At 38.7% G+C, this 13,420-nt stretch overlaps 1 long non-coding RNA gene across 2 annotated transcripts in view; it reads left to right on the top strand.

Moving 5' to 3' along the window:
* LOC108391647 (uncharacterized) overlaps positions 1–13,027 on the top strand; it is a 41,731-nt gene extending 28,704 nt beyond the window's left edge. For both annotated transcript variants that reach the window (XR_012129271.1, XR_012129272.1), the window contains one exon: positions 11,656–13,027. This is a non-coding gene — a long non-coding RNA (uncharacterized lncRNA). The remainder of the gene's footprint in view (positions 1–11,655) is intronic.
* The last annotated feature ends 393 nt before the right edge of the window (positions 13,028–13,420 follow it).

Raw genomic sequence — 13,420 nt, 5'->3', positions numbered from 1 at the left:
AGAAACCTTACAGGCCAGAAGGGAGTGGCATGATGTATTTAATTCCATGAAGCAGAAGGGCCTGGAACCAAGATTACTTTATCTGGCAAGATTATCATTTAAATTTGAAGAAAGGATTAAACAATTTCAAGATAAGCAAAAGCTGAGAGAATTTACCTCCCATAAACCATCTCTACAGTCTATTTTGGAGGGACTGCTATAGATGGAAGTGTTCCTAAGGTTGAATAGCTGTCACCAGAAGTAATAAAACCACAGTAAAGAAAGTAGAACAGCTAATTATGAAGCAAATGAAAAATTAAATTAACTATCCCCAAAGTCAATCAAGGGATAGACAAACAGTACAAAATTTTATACATAATATATAAAGAATGCGGGAGGAAGAAAAAGGAGGAGAAATAGAAAAGAACCTTTAGATTGTGTTTGTAACAGCATATTAAGTGAGTTAAGTTAGACTCTTAGATAGTAAGGAAAGTAACCTGGAACCTTTGGTAAACACGAATCTGAACCTGAAATGGCAATAAGTATATACCTATCGATAATCACCCTAAATGGACTGAATGCACCAATCAAAAGACATAGAGTCACTGAATGGATGAAAAAACAAGACCCATCTATATGCTGCTTAGAAGAGACTCACCTCAAACCCAAAGACATACACAGACTAAAAGTCAAGGGATGGAAAAAGGTATTTCATGCAAACAATCGGGAGAAAAAAGCAGGTGTTGCAGTACTAGTATCAGGCCAAATAGACTTCAAAACAAAGAAAGTAACAACAGATAAAGAAGGACATTACATAATAATAAAGGGCTCAGTCCAACAAGAGGATGTAACCATTATAAATACATATGCACCCAACACAGGAGCACCAGCATATGTGAAACAAATACTAACAGAACTAAAGGAGGAAATAGAATGCAAAGCATTCATTTTAGGGGACTTCAACACACCATTCACTCCAAAGGACAGATACACCAGACATAAAATAAGTAAGGACACAGAGGCACTGAACAACACACTAGAATAGATGGACCTAATAGACATCTATAGAACTCTACACCCAAAAGCAACAGGATACACATTCTTCTCAAGTGCACATGGAACATTCTCCAGAATAGACCACATACTAGGCCACAAAAAGAGCCTCAGTAAATTCCAAAAGATTGAAATCCTACCAACCAACTTTTCATACCACAAAGGTATAAAACTAGAAGTAAATTGTACAAAGAAAGCAAAAAGGCTCACAAACACATGGAGGCTTAATGACACACTTAAAGAATCAATGGATCAAATTAAATAGCCAAATGACCAAATTAAAATAGAGATCCAGAAATATATGGAAATAAATGACAACAACAACTCAAAGCCCCAACTTCTGTGGGACATAGCAAAAGCAGTCTTAAGAGGAAAGTATATAGCAATCCAGGCATATTTAAAGAGGGAAGAACAAACCCAAATGAATAGTCTAACGTCACAATTATCAAAATTGGAGAAAGAAGAACAAATGAGGCCTAAAGTCTGTAGAAGGAGGGACATAAAAAAGATCAGAGAAGAAATAAATAAAATTGAGAAGAATAAAATAGAAAAAAATCAATGAAACCAAGAGCTGGTTCTTTGAGAAAATAAACAAAATAGAAAAGCCTCTAGGCAGACTTATTAAGAGAAAAATAGAATCAACACACATCAACAGAATCAGAAACAAGAAAGGAAACATCATGATGGACCCAACAGAAATACAAAGAATTATTAGAGAATACTATGAAAACCTATACGCTTACAAGCTGGAAAACCTAGAAGAAATGGACAACGTCCTAGAAAAATACAACCTTCCAAGACTGACCAAGGAAGAAACACAAAATCTAAACAAACCAATTACCAGCAAAGAAATTGAAGCAGTAATAAAAAAACTACCCAAAAACAAAACCCCTGGGCCAGATGGATTTACCTTGGAATTTTATTAGACATACAGAGAAGATATAATAACCATTCTCCTTAGAGTTTTCCAAAAAACAGAAGAGGAGGGAATACTCCCAAACTCATTCTATGAAGCCAACATCACCCTAATAACAAAACCAGGCAAAGACCCTACCAAAAAAGAAAATTACAGACCAATATCCCTGATGAATGTAGATGCAAAAATACTCAACAAAATATTAGCAAACCGAATTCAAAAATACATGAAAAGGATCATACACCACGACCAAGTGGGATTCATCCCAGGGATGCAAGGATGGCACAACATCCAAAAATCCATCAACATCATCCACCACATAAACAAAAAGAAAGACAAAAACCACATGATCCTCTCCATAGATGCTGAAAAAGCATTTGACAAAATTCAACATCCATTCATGATAAAAACTCTCAGCAAAATGGGTGTAGAGGGCAGGTACCTCAACATAATAAAGGCCATATATGATAAACCCACAGCCAACATCATACTGAACAGTGAAACCTGAAAGCTTTTCCTTTGAAATCGGAAACAAGACTGGGATGCCCACTCTCCCCACTGTTATTCAACATAGTACTGGAGGTCCTAGCCACAGCAATTAGACAAAACAAAGAAATACAAGGAATCCAAATTGGTAAAGAAGAAGTTAAACTGTCACTATTTGCAGGTGACGTGATATAGTACATAAAAAACCCTAAAGACTCCACTCCAAAACTACTAGAACTGATACTGGAATACAACAAAGTTGCAGGATACAAAATTAATATGTAGAAATCTGTGGCTTTCCTATACACTAACAATGAACTAATAGAAAGAGAAATCAGGAAAACAATTCCATTCACAACTGCATTGAAAAGAATAAAATACTTAGGAATAAATCTTACCAAGGAAGTGAAAGATCTATACCGTGAAAACTATAAGACACTCTTTTTTTGGGGGGGGGGGGGGGTTTCAAGGTTTATTTTTTTATTTTATTTTTTTTAGTTTTATTAATCCTTTTTATTGATATTCAGTCTTTAGTTTCATGTATACAGCACAATGGTTCAACAGTTACCCATATTATTAAATCCTTACTCCCACTAGCACAGATACTATCAACTTATGTTGATAAGAAAGTGTTACAGAATCATTGGCTATATTCTCTGTGACCAGTGTACATTATGATTGAAAATTTTTGTGCCCCTTTGATGCCAGGGTTCTTTTTTTTTTTTTTTTTGAGAGGGCATCTCTCATATTGATTGATCAAATGGTTGTTAACAACAATAAAATTCTGTATAGGGGACTCAATGCACAATTATTAATCAACCCCAAGCCTAATTCTCAACAGTCTCCAGTCTTCTGAAGCATAACAAACAGGTGCTTACATGGTGAACAAGTTCTTACATAGTGAATAAGTTCTTACATGGTGAACAGTGCAAGGGCAGTCATATCACAGAAACTTTTGGTATTGATCACGCATCATGAACTATAAACAATCAGGTCAAATATGATTATTCGTTTGATTTTTATACTTGATTTATATATGAATCCCACATTTCTCCATTATTATTATTATTATTATTATTTTATTTTTTATTTTTAATAAAATGCTGAAGTGGTAGGTAGATGCAAGATAAAGGTAGAAAACATAATTTAGTGCTGTAAGAGGGTAAATGTAGATGATCAGGTGTGTGCCTATAGACTAAGTATTAATCCAAGCTAGACAAGGGCAACAAAACATCCACAGATGCAGAAGATTTCCCTCAAAACAGGGGGGGTGAGGTTCTAAGCCTCACATCTGTTGATCCCCGATTTCTCACCTGATGGGCCCCCTGTGACTGTGCCTGTCTTAGGTTGTTCCTCCCTTGAGGAATATTACCCGTAAGACACTCTTAAGAGAAATTAAAGAGGACACTAGCAAATGGAAACTCATCCCATGCTCTTGGCTGGTAAGAATTAATATTGTCAAAATGGCCATCCTGCCCAAAGCAATATACAGATTTGATGCAATCTCTATCAAATTACCAACAACATTCTTCAACGAACTAGAACAAATAGTTCAAAAATTCATATGGAAACACCGAAGACCCCAAATAGCCAAAGCAATCCTGAGAAGGAAGAATAAAGTGGGGGGGATCTTGCTCCCCAACTTCAAGCTCTACTACAAAGCCACAGTAATCAAGACAGTTTGGTGCTGGCACAAGAACAGAGCCACAGACCAGTGGAACAGAATAGAGACCCCAGATATTAACCCAAACATATATGGCCAATTAATATACAATAATGGAGCCATGGACATACAATGGGGAAATGACAGTCTCTTCAACAGATGGTGCTGGCAAAACTGGACAGCTACATGTAAGAGAATGAAACTGGATCACTGTCTAACTCCATACACAAAAGTAAATTCTAAACGGATCAAAGACCTTAGTGTAAGTCATGAAACCATAAAACTCTTAGAAAAAAACATAGGCAAAAATCGCTTGGACATAAACATGAGTGACTTCTTCATGAACATGTCTCCCTGGGCAAGGGAAACAAAAGCAAAAATGAACAAGTGGGACTATATCAAGCTGAAAAGCTTCTGTACAGCAAAGGATGCCATCAATAGAACAAAAAGGTACCCTACAGTATGGGAGAATATATTCATAAATGACAGATCTGATAAAGGATTGACATCCAAAATATATAAAGAGCTCATGCACCTCAACAAACAAAAAGCAAATAATCCAATTAAAAAATGGGCAGAGGAGCTGAACAGATACTTCTCCAAAGAAGAAATTCAGATGGCCAACAGGCACATGAAAAGATGCTCCACATCACTAATCATTAGAGAAATGCAAATTAAAACCACAATAAGATATCACCTCACACCAGTTAGGATGGCCAGCATCCAAAAGACAAACAACAACAAATGTTGGCAAGGATGTGGAAAAAGGGGAACCTTCCTACACTACTGGTGGGAATGTAAACTAGTTCAACCATTGTGGAAAGCAGTATGGAGGTTCCTCAAAAAACTCAAAATAGAAATACCATTGACCCAGGAATTCCACTCCTAGAAATTTACCCTAAGAATGCAGGAGCCCAGTTTGTAAAAGACAGATGCACCCCTATGTTTATCACAGCACTATTACAATAGCCAAGAAATGGAAGCAACCTAAGTGTCCATCAGTAGATGAATGGATAAAGAAGATGTGGTACATATACACAATGGAATATTATTCAGCCATAAGAAGAAAACAGATCCTACCATTTGCAACAACATGGATGGAGCTAGAGGGTATTATGCTCAGTGAAATAAGCCAGGCGGAGAAAGAGAAGTACCAAATGATTTCACTCATATGTGGAGTATAAGAACAAAGAAAAACTGAAGAAACAGAACAGCAGCAGAATCACAGAACCCAAGAATGGACTAACGGTTACCAAAGGGAAAGGGACTGGGCAGGAGGGGTGGGAAGGGAGGGTAAAGGCAGGGAAAAAGAAAGGGGGTCTTACGATTAGCATGTATAATGTGGGGAGGCATAGGGAGGGATGTGCAACACAGAGAAGACAAGTAGTGAGTCTACAGCATCTTAGTACGCTGATGGACAGTGACTATAATGGGGTTTGTTGGGGGAGACTTGGTGAAGGGGGGAGTCTAGTAACCATAATGTTCTTCATGTAATTGTAGATTAATGATAATAAAATGAATTAAAAAACCCAGAAGGGAACCTACTGTTAGCAATGGTTATTTGCTTCCCTTTGTTTTTTTATGTAGTTTCTCCTTTTTTTGTAAACATGTATATTACTTTTATAATCAGAAAAAATGTCAGACCTGTAATTCCCAGAGAAGTGGATCCTGAAGAGTTTCAAATTTTATCTATTTATTTTACTTTAATTATTTATATCCTGCCTATCTCCTGAATTTAAAAAATTAAGTAATAAGGCAGTAAACACAATATAGGTAGGTCATGGGGAGGGCAGTATGGCACTGAGAAGACAAGTAATGATTCTATAGCATCTTACTACTCTGCTGGACAGTGATTGCAATGGGGATGAGGAAGGGACTTGATAATATCGGTGAATGTTGAAACCACAATGTTGTTCATGTGAAACCTTCATAAGATTGTTTATCAATGATACCTTAATTCAAAAACAATAATAACGGCAAGGCAGTTAAAATAAAACATTTTTTTAAATGAAACCTTATGGGTAAGATAGTAAAAAGTTATGACAAGAACCTGGGCTTTTTTTTTGACGAGGTTAAAAATAAAATACATTGTTATGTTGTTCTAATTAGCTGAGGAAATAATTCATACTATATGTCAGGAAAGACAAACATTTTCCTGAGTTCCAAGAGGAATTTATACATGCTTAATTTCTATCCCTTTTACCTGTCAGCCATCTAATGTGAACTTCCCCTGAAACCTCTCCTTAATGATGTGGTTAAAATGCTTACACATGAGGATGTGGTATTGTCACAAGACATTTTGGTACTTCCTTTTAATGGGCATCAAAACACAGACCCCATTTCTCTTTGCTCTTATTAAGAAAATTTACCATTCCCAAATACATAAATGAAGGTTTAACCCAAATATTAGGGGCTTTAGTTGTGTTGCTATTGGTTATGATTTAAATGCTTTAAACATTTGCACATAGTACAAAGAGGTATGCAATGAGGAGTGGGCCTCCCTCCCCCTGCTGTTGATGCCAGGGGCACTCAGGCCTTGGACTTCACTGCCAAAGGCCACCCACAGCCTTCCACATGAACACTTACTGATTTTCTTCTGAATATCTTTCTTTTGCCTTTAACTGCCTCTAGATGCGTGGTGGAAGTGCTAGGGAAGTATAAGGAGATAGAAATAAATCTGTCATCTTCCTCCTCTTCTTTCTTATGTGATAAAATTGGTATTGATAGATAAAACCAAGCCATTGACTTCCATGGCTGAAACTAAAAACATTTCTAAAAGTCTAATCAACCAAAGGAACAGAGCCAAATATGTACCTTACTAGAAAAGCTAAGAAGCTATGTACTCTAAACTATCTGCTAAACAAACATGGTTTGTAGATGCCTCATTCCTTGATCTTTCCTAATGACAAGGTGGCTTGTTGTTGTTCAGAAAAGGTGGGGGATAGGCAGACAGGGAGAGGACAAATGTTACCTACTTGTTGGTTTATTTGAACACACTGTCCTACATTACAGATCTACATTACAATCATAACTTCAAAAAGTCTTTTTAAAAGAGGTTTCGTTTCACGAGAAGGAAGTATTCAATCTTAAAATGTTGTTGTGCTGGCATTATTAATAGTCTTTTGCACCAAAACAAATGCTTGCCAAAATACTATAAATCCAAAACTATATATCCACATTGCTGGATGTGTGTACTCTAGGAATACAAGGGGAACAGTGATGTTTCGAGTTAGTAAAAATAGCCAGAATAAGGAGTAAAATCTTAGAAAAGAGACAGAGTCCAGGAGTACAAGGGGTTAAACTCCCTCCTCTGGCACTGGGACCTCACTGCCTCCAAATGTAAAGCCGTTCAATGTACTATGAGTCCTACATAATTGGTCACAACATAGCTAACTCCAAAGAACACGAATTGTCTAATCCCCCTGGTCCCAGCCACCACTACCCAATCCCTCATAGCTCTGACTCCCAGCTTTCTAATCTCCCTCAATTAGACAATTTGTTAGAGCAAAACTAATAGGTGGGCTAGTGCAATGGCATGCTGCCACTGGCAAGGAGTGTGTGGTGCCACTGGCACTGGCTAAATTGCTAACACATATAACTAGCCAGAGTTAACCCTCCCTTCCACCCATGGAGCAGCTGGCCTACCAGGCATCTACTGGCAAAGTTCCCCAGAGAACCATTAGGCATGGGGAGCCCTCCAGTCTTCTGGTGGACATACCATATCGTCAGCTGATTCCATAACTGGCAGCTGAAGAGGGCCAAGGGTGGGCAGGAACATGGCTGTTGAGCTTTCAGCAGCTTGTTGATGTGGCTCTTGAAGGCAGCAGAGGTGGGTGGCACTATGGAGATAAGCAGTTCACACCTCCCCATCCTTCCTCCCACTCCCTAACTTGGAAGCACAAGGTACTTCAGGATCTAGAATCAGCCTCCCACAGCTGTTCTGCTATGGCTTGTGCTTTGCCAACTGCTTCCTTGGGGCTGTCCCTCAAGCAGTGGTTGGATTTTGCCTTTTAAGTCACTACAGTCAGAGCAAAATGTTTGGCCATACACCCAAATATCTAGAGTCACAATTTTGCATAGCCGTAAGAACCTTAAAGATCATATCACCCAGGGGGACACAGCTAGCTTGCAGAACAAGAACTAGGTCCCCTGGAGTAGTGCTACTCACACTTGGGAAACCAGGGTCCACGATCAGAGATACATTTTACCTGCTGGCCAGTGAGTGTGAGTGTAATGTATGCATATGTGAAGATGAGTATTATATATATGTAATTGGAACAGGAATGTCACAATACATTATTATCCTTTCCAGATATGCTGTTTTCCTTTCTATTATTGTTTTTCTAAAGCTCTTTTTAACCCAGTAAATTGGTTTATGATCCACCAATGAGCCAGAGCCCATAATTTGGAAAAGTACCGTACACGTAAGCAAAAACTTCTTGTGCTATATCATACTGAACCATAAACTCACTTTAATTTTGTAGCAAAAATTTCTGAAAATAAGAGCAATCCTTACTCTTAGTTCAGAAGGTCCCATGTAAAGCTCTTTTCAGAAGACAATTATTTTCCCTGCTCATCATTCTCTGTCATGCATGCATAGCCATAGCAAAGGTTTTAACACATATGTCCCATCATGACAGTCTTTTGCATAACATTCTTCAGTGGCCCCTGGTTGTCAGTACTAATGCTAGCTAACACTTCACACCACACTTACAATGGGCCAGGCTCTTTTCAAAGCATATGTATCACTCACTCACTCCTCCCAATAGCTCTAGAAGTTCAGCTTATTATTGTGCCCATATTACAAAGATGGTGGGTAAGCCCAAGATCCCCAGCCAGAAAGATGCAGAGCTAGGATTTGAACCCAAGCAGTAGTGTAGTTTCAGCATCAGCCCTCTTGGCCATCACACCATGCCTTTCCGCAGCAGAAAACAGTGAATCCAACTGCCTAAAATAGTCTCTCTGCCTCATCCTGCTGCCTGTATGCTGTGGTCTCCTGACCAGTTAAATGCTGTTCCCTATATCTTAAATGAGTCACCTCCCACGTTTGGTTCATATCTATGTAAGCCTCACTTTAGGTTTTCCTCAGTCCCTTACACTACTTTAGATCTCCCTTGTGTTCTGATGGCACTCTCTTTCCCTCCTTCCTCCTTTCTCCCTCATTCATCTATTCCATTCATTGATAAATATTTACTAAGCACTTTCTCCATGCAAGGAGATATAGTAGCAAAAGTGACCAAGTCCTTGCCCTCATGAGCTTATATTTTGCAAAAAGGGATGGGAAGACAAAAATATGATGTCAAGCAGTGGTAAGTGTTAATGAGAAAAATAAAGCAGAGTAAAATGGATGGGACATGCACAGGACAAGGGGCACCCACCTATTTTACACTGGGAGATTAGGAAGGGCTCACTGAGGAGGTGACATCTCAGCAGAGGTCAAAGGAAGTAAGAGACAGCCATGTGGATTTCTGGAGGAGGAATAATCCATAAAGAGCAAACAGTCGATGCAAAGACACTGGGTGGAGAGAGTGTTAGAAGAGTCCAAGAAACAGTAAGGGGGCCAGTGTGGCTGGAGCACAGTGAGATCAGTAGGAAGTGAGGTGTCAAGAGAGGCACAGGGGCCAACTGGCTGGGGCTTTGCAGGCCACTTTGTCTTTTACCCAGTGTGAAATGGGGAACCAGTGGAGGGTTCTGAGCCTAAGACTGACATACTAGTTTTCTATTCCTGCTGTAACAAATTACCACAAGTGTGTGGCTTAAAACAACACAAATTCATTATCTTCCAGTTCTTAAGGTCAGGAGTTAGATACAGGACTCACTGGGATAAAATCAAGATGTTGGCAAGGCCGTGTTTCTTCTGGAAACTAGGGCAGGAGCTACTTCCTTGCCTTTTCCAGCTTCTAGGGGCTCTCTTCTTCCATCGTCAAAGCCATAAATGTACATTCCTATGACCTTTCTTCTATAGTCACATCTCCCTCTGACTGCAGCCAGGAAAGGTTATCTACTTTTAAGGATTCATTTGATTAGATTGGGCCCATTTGAATAATCCAGAATAATCTCTGTATCTGGAGGTCCTTAATCACATCTATGAAGTCCTTTGGTCATCTAAGAAGCATATTTATAGGTTCCAGGAATTAGGGCATGGACATCTTTTGGGGTGGGGGAATTATTCTGCCTATAAGTGACATGATCTGACTTAGTTTTGATAGGATCACCCTGGATGCTCTGTGAAGAATAAACTGTAGAAGACAAAGGTAGAAGCAGGGAGACCAGGTAGGAGGCTATCTGGTGAGAGCTGATCAAGACATGGGCCAGAGTGCCAGCAGTAGAGGTAGAGAGATGTGGCCAAATTCTTGAAGTTTTGTTAAGGTAGAACTGACATGATTTGCTGATGGACTGGATGTGGGGTGTGAGAGGGGGAGAGGAGGAGGGGATGACTCCAAGGTTGATACTCTTTCCTTCTCTTAGAATACTTGACATTATGTTGTGTTTATTGGTTTAACTATATCCCTATAAGATTGAAAGTTCTGAGGGAGAAGTGCTCAAATCTGGCTTGTTCATTGTATTCCTCATACAAATGAGTGCACAGAACATAGCAATACAGCTCCTAACTACTGTTTATTGAGCCATTATTGTATGTCAGGTACTTTATATAACCTCATTTAATCATCAGAACAGCTTTATAAGATAGATACTATTATTATCATTTACCAAATGAGGAAACTGAGCCCAGAGAGATTAAATAACTTATATCAGTAAACAGAAGACCCAGGATTTAAATCCATATTGAATAAATGAATTAATTCAAATTAAGCAAAGTTCTGGGTTTAGCTAAATATTCTGACCATATATGGAATGGGATATGGAGAACAGGTTTATAAACATTTCAGTTATAGCCATAGAAAAATCATGTTAAGAAACAGCAAAAGTTAGCACCACTAACTTGAGAATTCTCAGACTGTATGTAGTCGGTCTTAGCTGTGGTTTGGTTGCTGTGATGAGTGATGCAGACAGTGATTTCAGAAATGTTTTGTAACCACTCTCAAGGCAAAGAAGAGAAAAACAGATGAGATCAGGCAGTCCATGGTGGTACAGTGAAAAATGTCCAGAACTGACAGTGAAGAGGGAAGGATTTTAATCTCACTACAGACCCACTTATTAGCCAATACATTTGAGGTATTTATTTCAACATTCTAAGATCATCTCAACTGTAAAAAGGATATAATATTTTCTTCCTTATCTACCTCAGAGACTCTTGGAAGAAACTAAATTTATTCATTCAATAAATACAGAGCACCTACTATGTGTACTTGGCACTACTCTAGACACCAAGGACACATTATGAACAAAAACAGACAAATCCTCATCCTCATGCAATATGCATTCTCGTGGAAAGGGAGGCAGACAAAAACAGAATTGATAATTTCAAGAGGAATAAGTGCTCTGAAAAGAACTGAAACAGGACAGGGGTTATGGAGTGATCATTGGACAGAAACTTGAATAAAAAGAGAGCAACACACTGAAGGTCTTTATGTACCCGTTGTTCTTTCTCCTACAGGACCAGCCCTCCCTCTTCTGTAGTGATTCTTGGTCCATGTAGTCCTGGTGAGGAGTGAAGGTAAGATCCAAGTCAGCCCAGTCCTCCCTCTGCACTCTGCCATCTTCATCCTCACTCCCTCTCCAATGTACACACATGGTGATAGTTCTGAGAACAAGCAGCTCAAGACCCAGACTGGGCCAATCAGGGTCCTGCTGCGGATTTTGCCAAACTGTAAGGGAAAGGCATTCTCTTTGGTGTCTCAAGCCTCTAAGGATGCTGTAGACCATGTTCCAGCAGCCAGTTCTACTATCAGCTAGAGAAAATGAGGCCAGCACAGAGAGCAGAAGAGTCAAAAGGTGGAGACAGAGTCCTACTGAGATTCCAGCCATATATAAAGTAAAATCTACCTCTGGTCTTTATAGTCATATAAGCCATAAATTCCTATTTTGCTCAAAATTTAGTTTGTCGCTTGTACCAAAAGACTCTTGATATACAAACCTCCTATAAACAGACTCTCTGATTTTCTAAGATATTTGTAATCTCTGTCATTACAACATTCTTTATACAATGCCTCAAGAATCTGATAAATTTAGAAAGACTCAATACTGGTGTAACAAAATGTGTAAGGACAAAAGTAACAAATCAATCATCGGGTTAGCTGACAAATGAAGGCACAGACCTTGTCAGTATTGTTGGTAACTCTTGTCTTCAGATCTGCAGAGGACCTCATGGTAACATTGGAGGCTCCTAAGGAATGAACTATGTCATATCAAGTTTTCATTGTACTTGTTACTTTTCAGGTAAAGTGACTTCAATCTCAATACAACCTTGTACATGTAGTACTGTGGCAGTGCTATTTCTGCCATCTTTGCATAATAATAAAAAGGCAGGTGTTTTCAGTAGTGTACTGTGATTTGATATCCACATATTCACCCTATTTCATGTATTATAACCTCCCCCTTACTTTCACAATATTTAGCAGACCTTATTTTTGCTGTTTGAATATAAGATGGAAATTAGAGTAATGTGTAATTGAAGCAAACCAGATTAAGAACAAAGCCCTTCTAAAACCCAGCTGCCAACCAACTAGTCACCCACTTACTTAATTTGTTCCCTTAGAATTGAATAGCAGCCAAAAGCAAATTCTCCTCAAAACTGGATTAAGAAGCATGTGGATAACAAAATACTTTTAAACAAGTCTTCCCATATCAATAAATAGCTTGAAAGGAAGAAGCAGATGAAAAAAATCCCTGGGAATTTATGAAAACTTGGCAGAGATGTTTATCATTTGGGTTATGCAAGAAACTATCCTGATAATAAATAAGCACACTGAAAATGTCCTTGTGTGAAGCATAGCATCTTTTACCACCATTTGAAAAGTATGTAAAAATGTTTGTTTTTATTTTTAGCCTTTCTAAATCCAGGCGCCCAGTGCCTTCAAGAAGCTATTTTAGATGATGGTACAGTGTTCTGACATCTTTTCCCCAAGTAAAATTGACACATCTGCTGAAATTAACATTTTAATGTCCATGGACCCACATGCCACTGGAAAATACAAAATACTGTTTTTCGGCTAGCCAGCATTTGGGAGCAGACAGCTAGCTGTTCAAGTCAAACCTACTCCAGTACTCTGACAGGGACTGTGTAATCACTAATCCTTATCTCTTCTGAATACTGTAAGACCTTGAACAGAGTGGATAAACCCAGCTCAAATGAAACAGAATGGGTGTGTCTGTTGTAGCCCAGATCCCATTTGTTGAAATCTGCATACAGACAACCCTTT

This window comes from Manis javanica, chromosome 3, assembly GCF_040802235.1.
Source record: "Manis javanica isolate MJ-LG chromosome 3, MJ_LKY, whole genome shotgun sequence".
NCBI lineage: Eukaryota > Metazoa > Chordata > Mammalia > Pholidota > Manidae > Manis > Manis javanica.
Note: the sequence above shows the minus strand (reverse complement) of the source record. Positions and strands in the feature narration are given on the sequence as shown.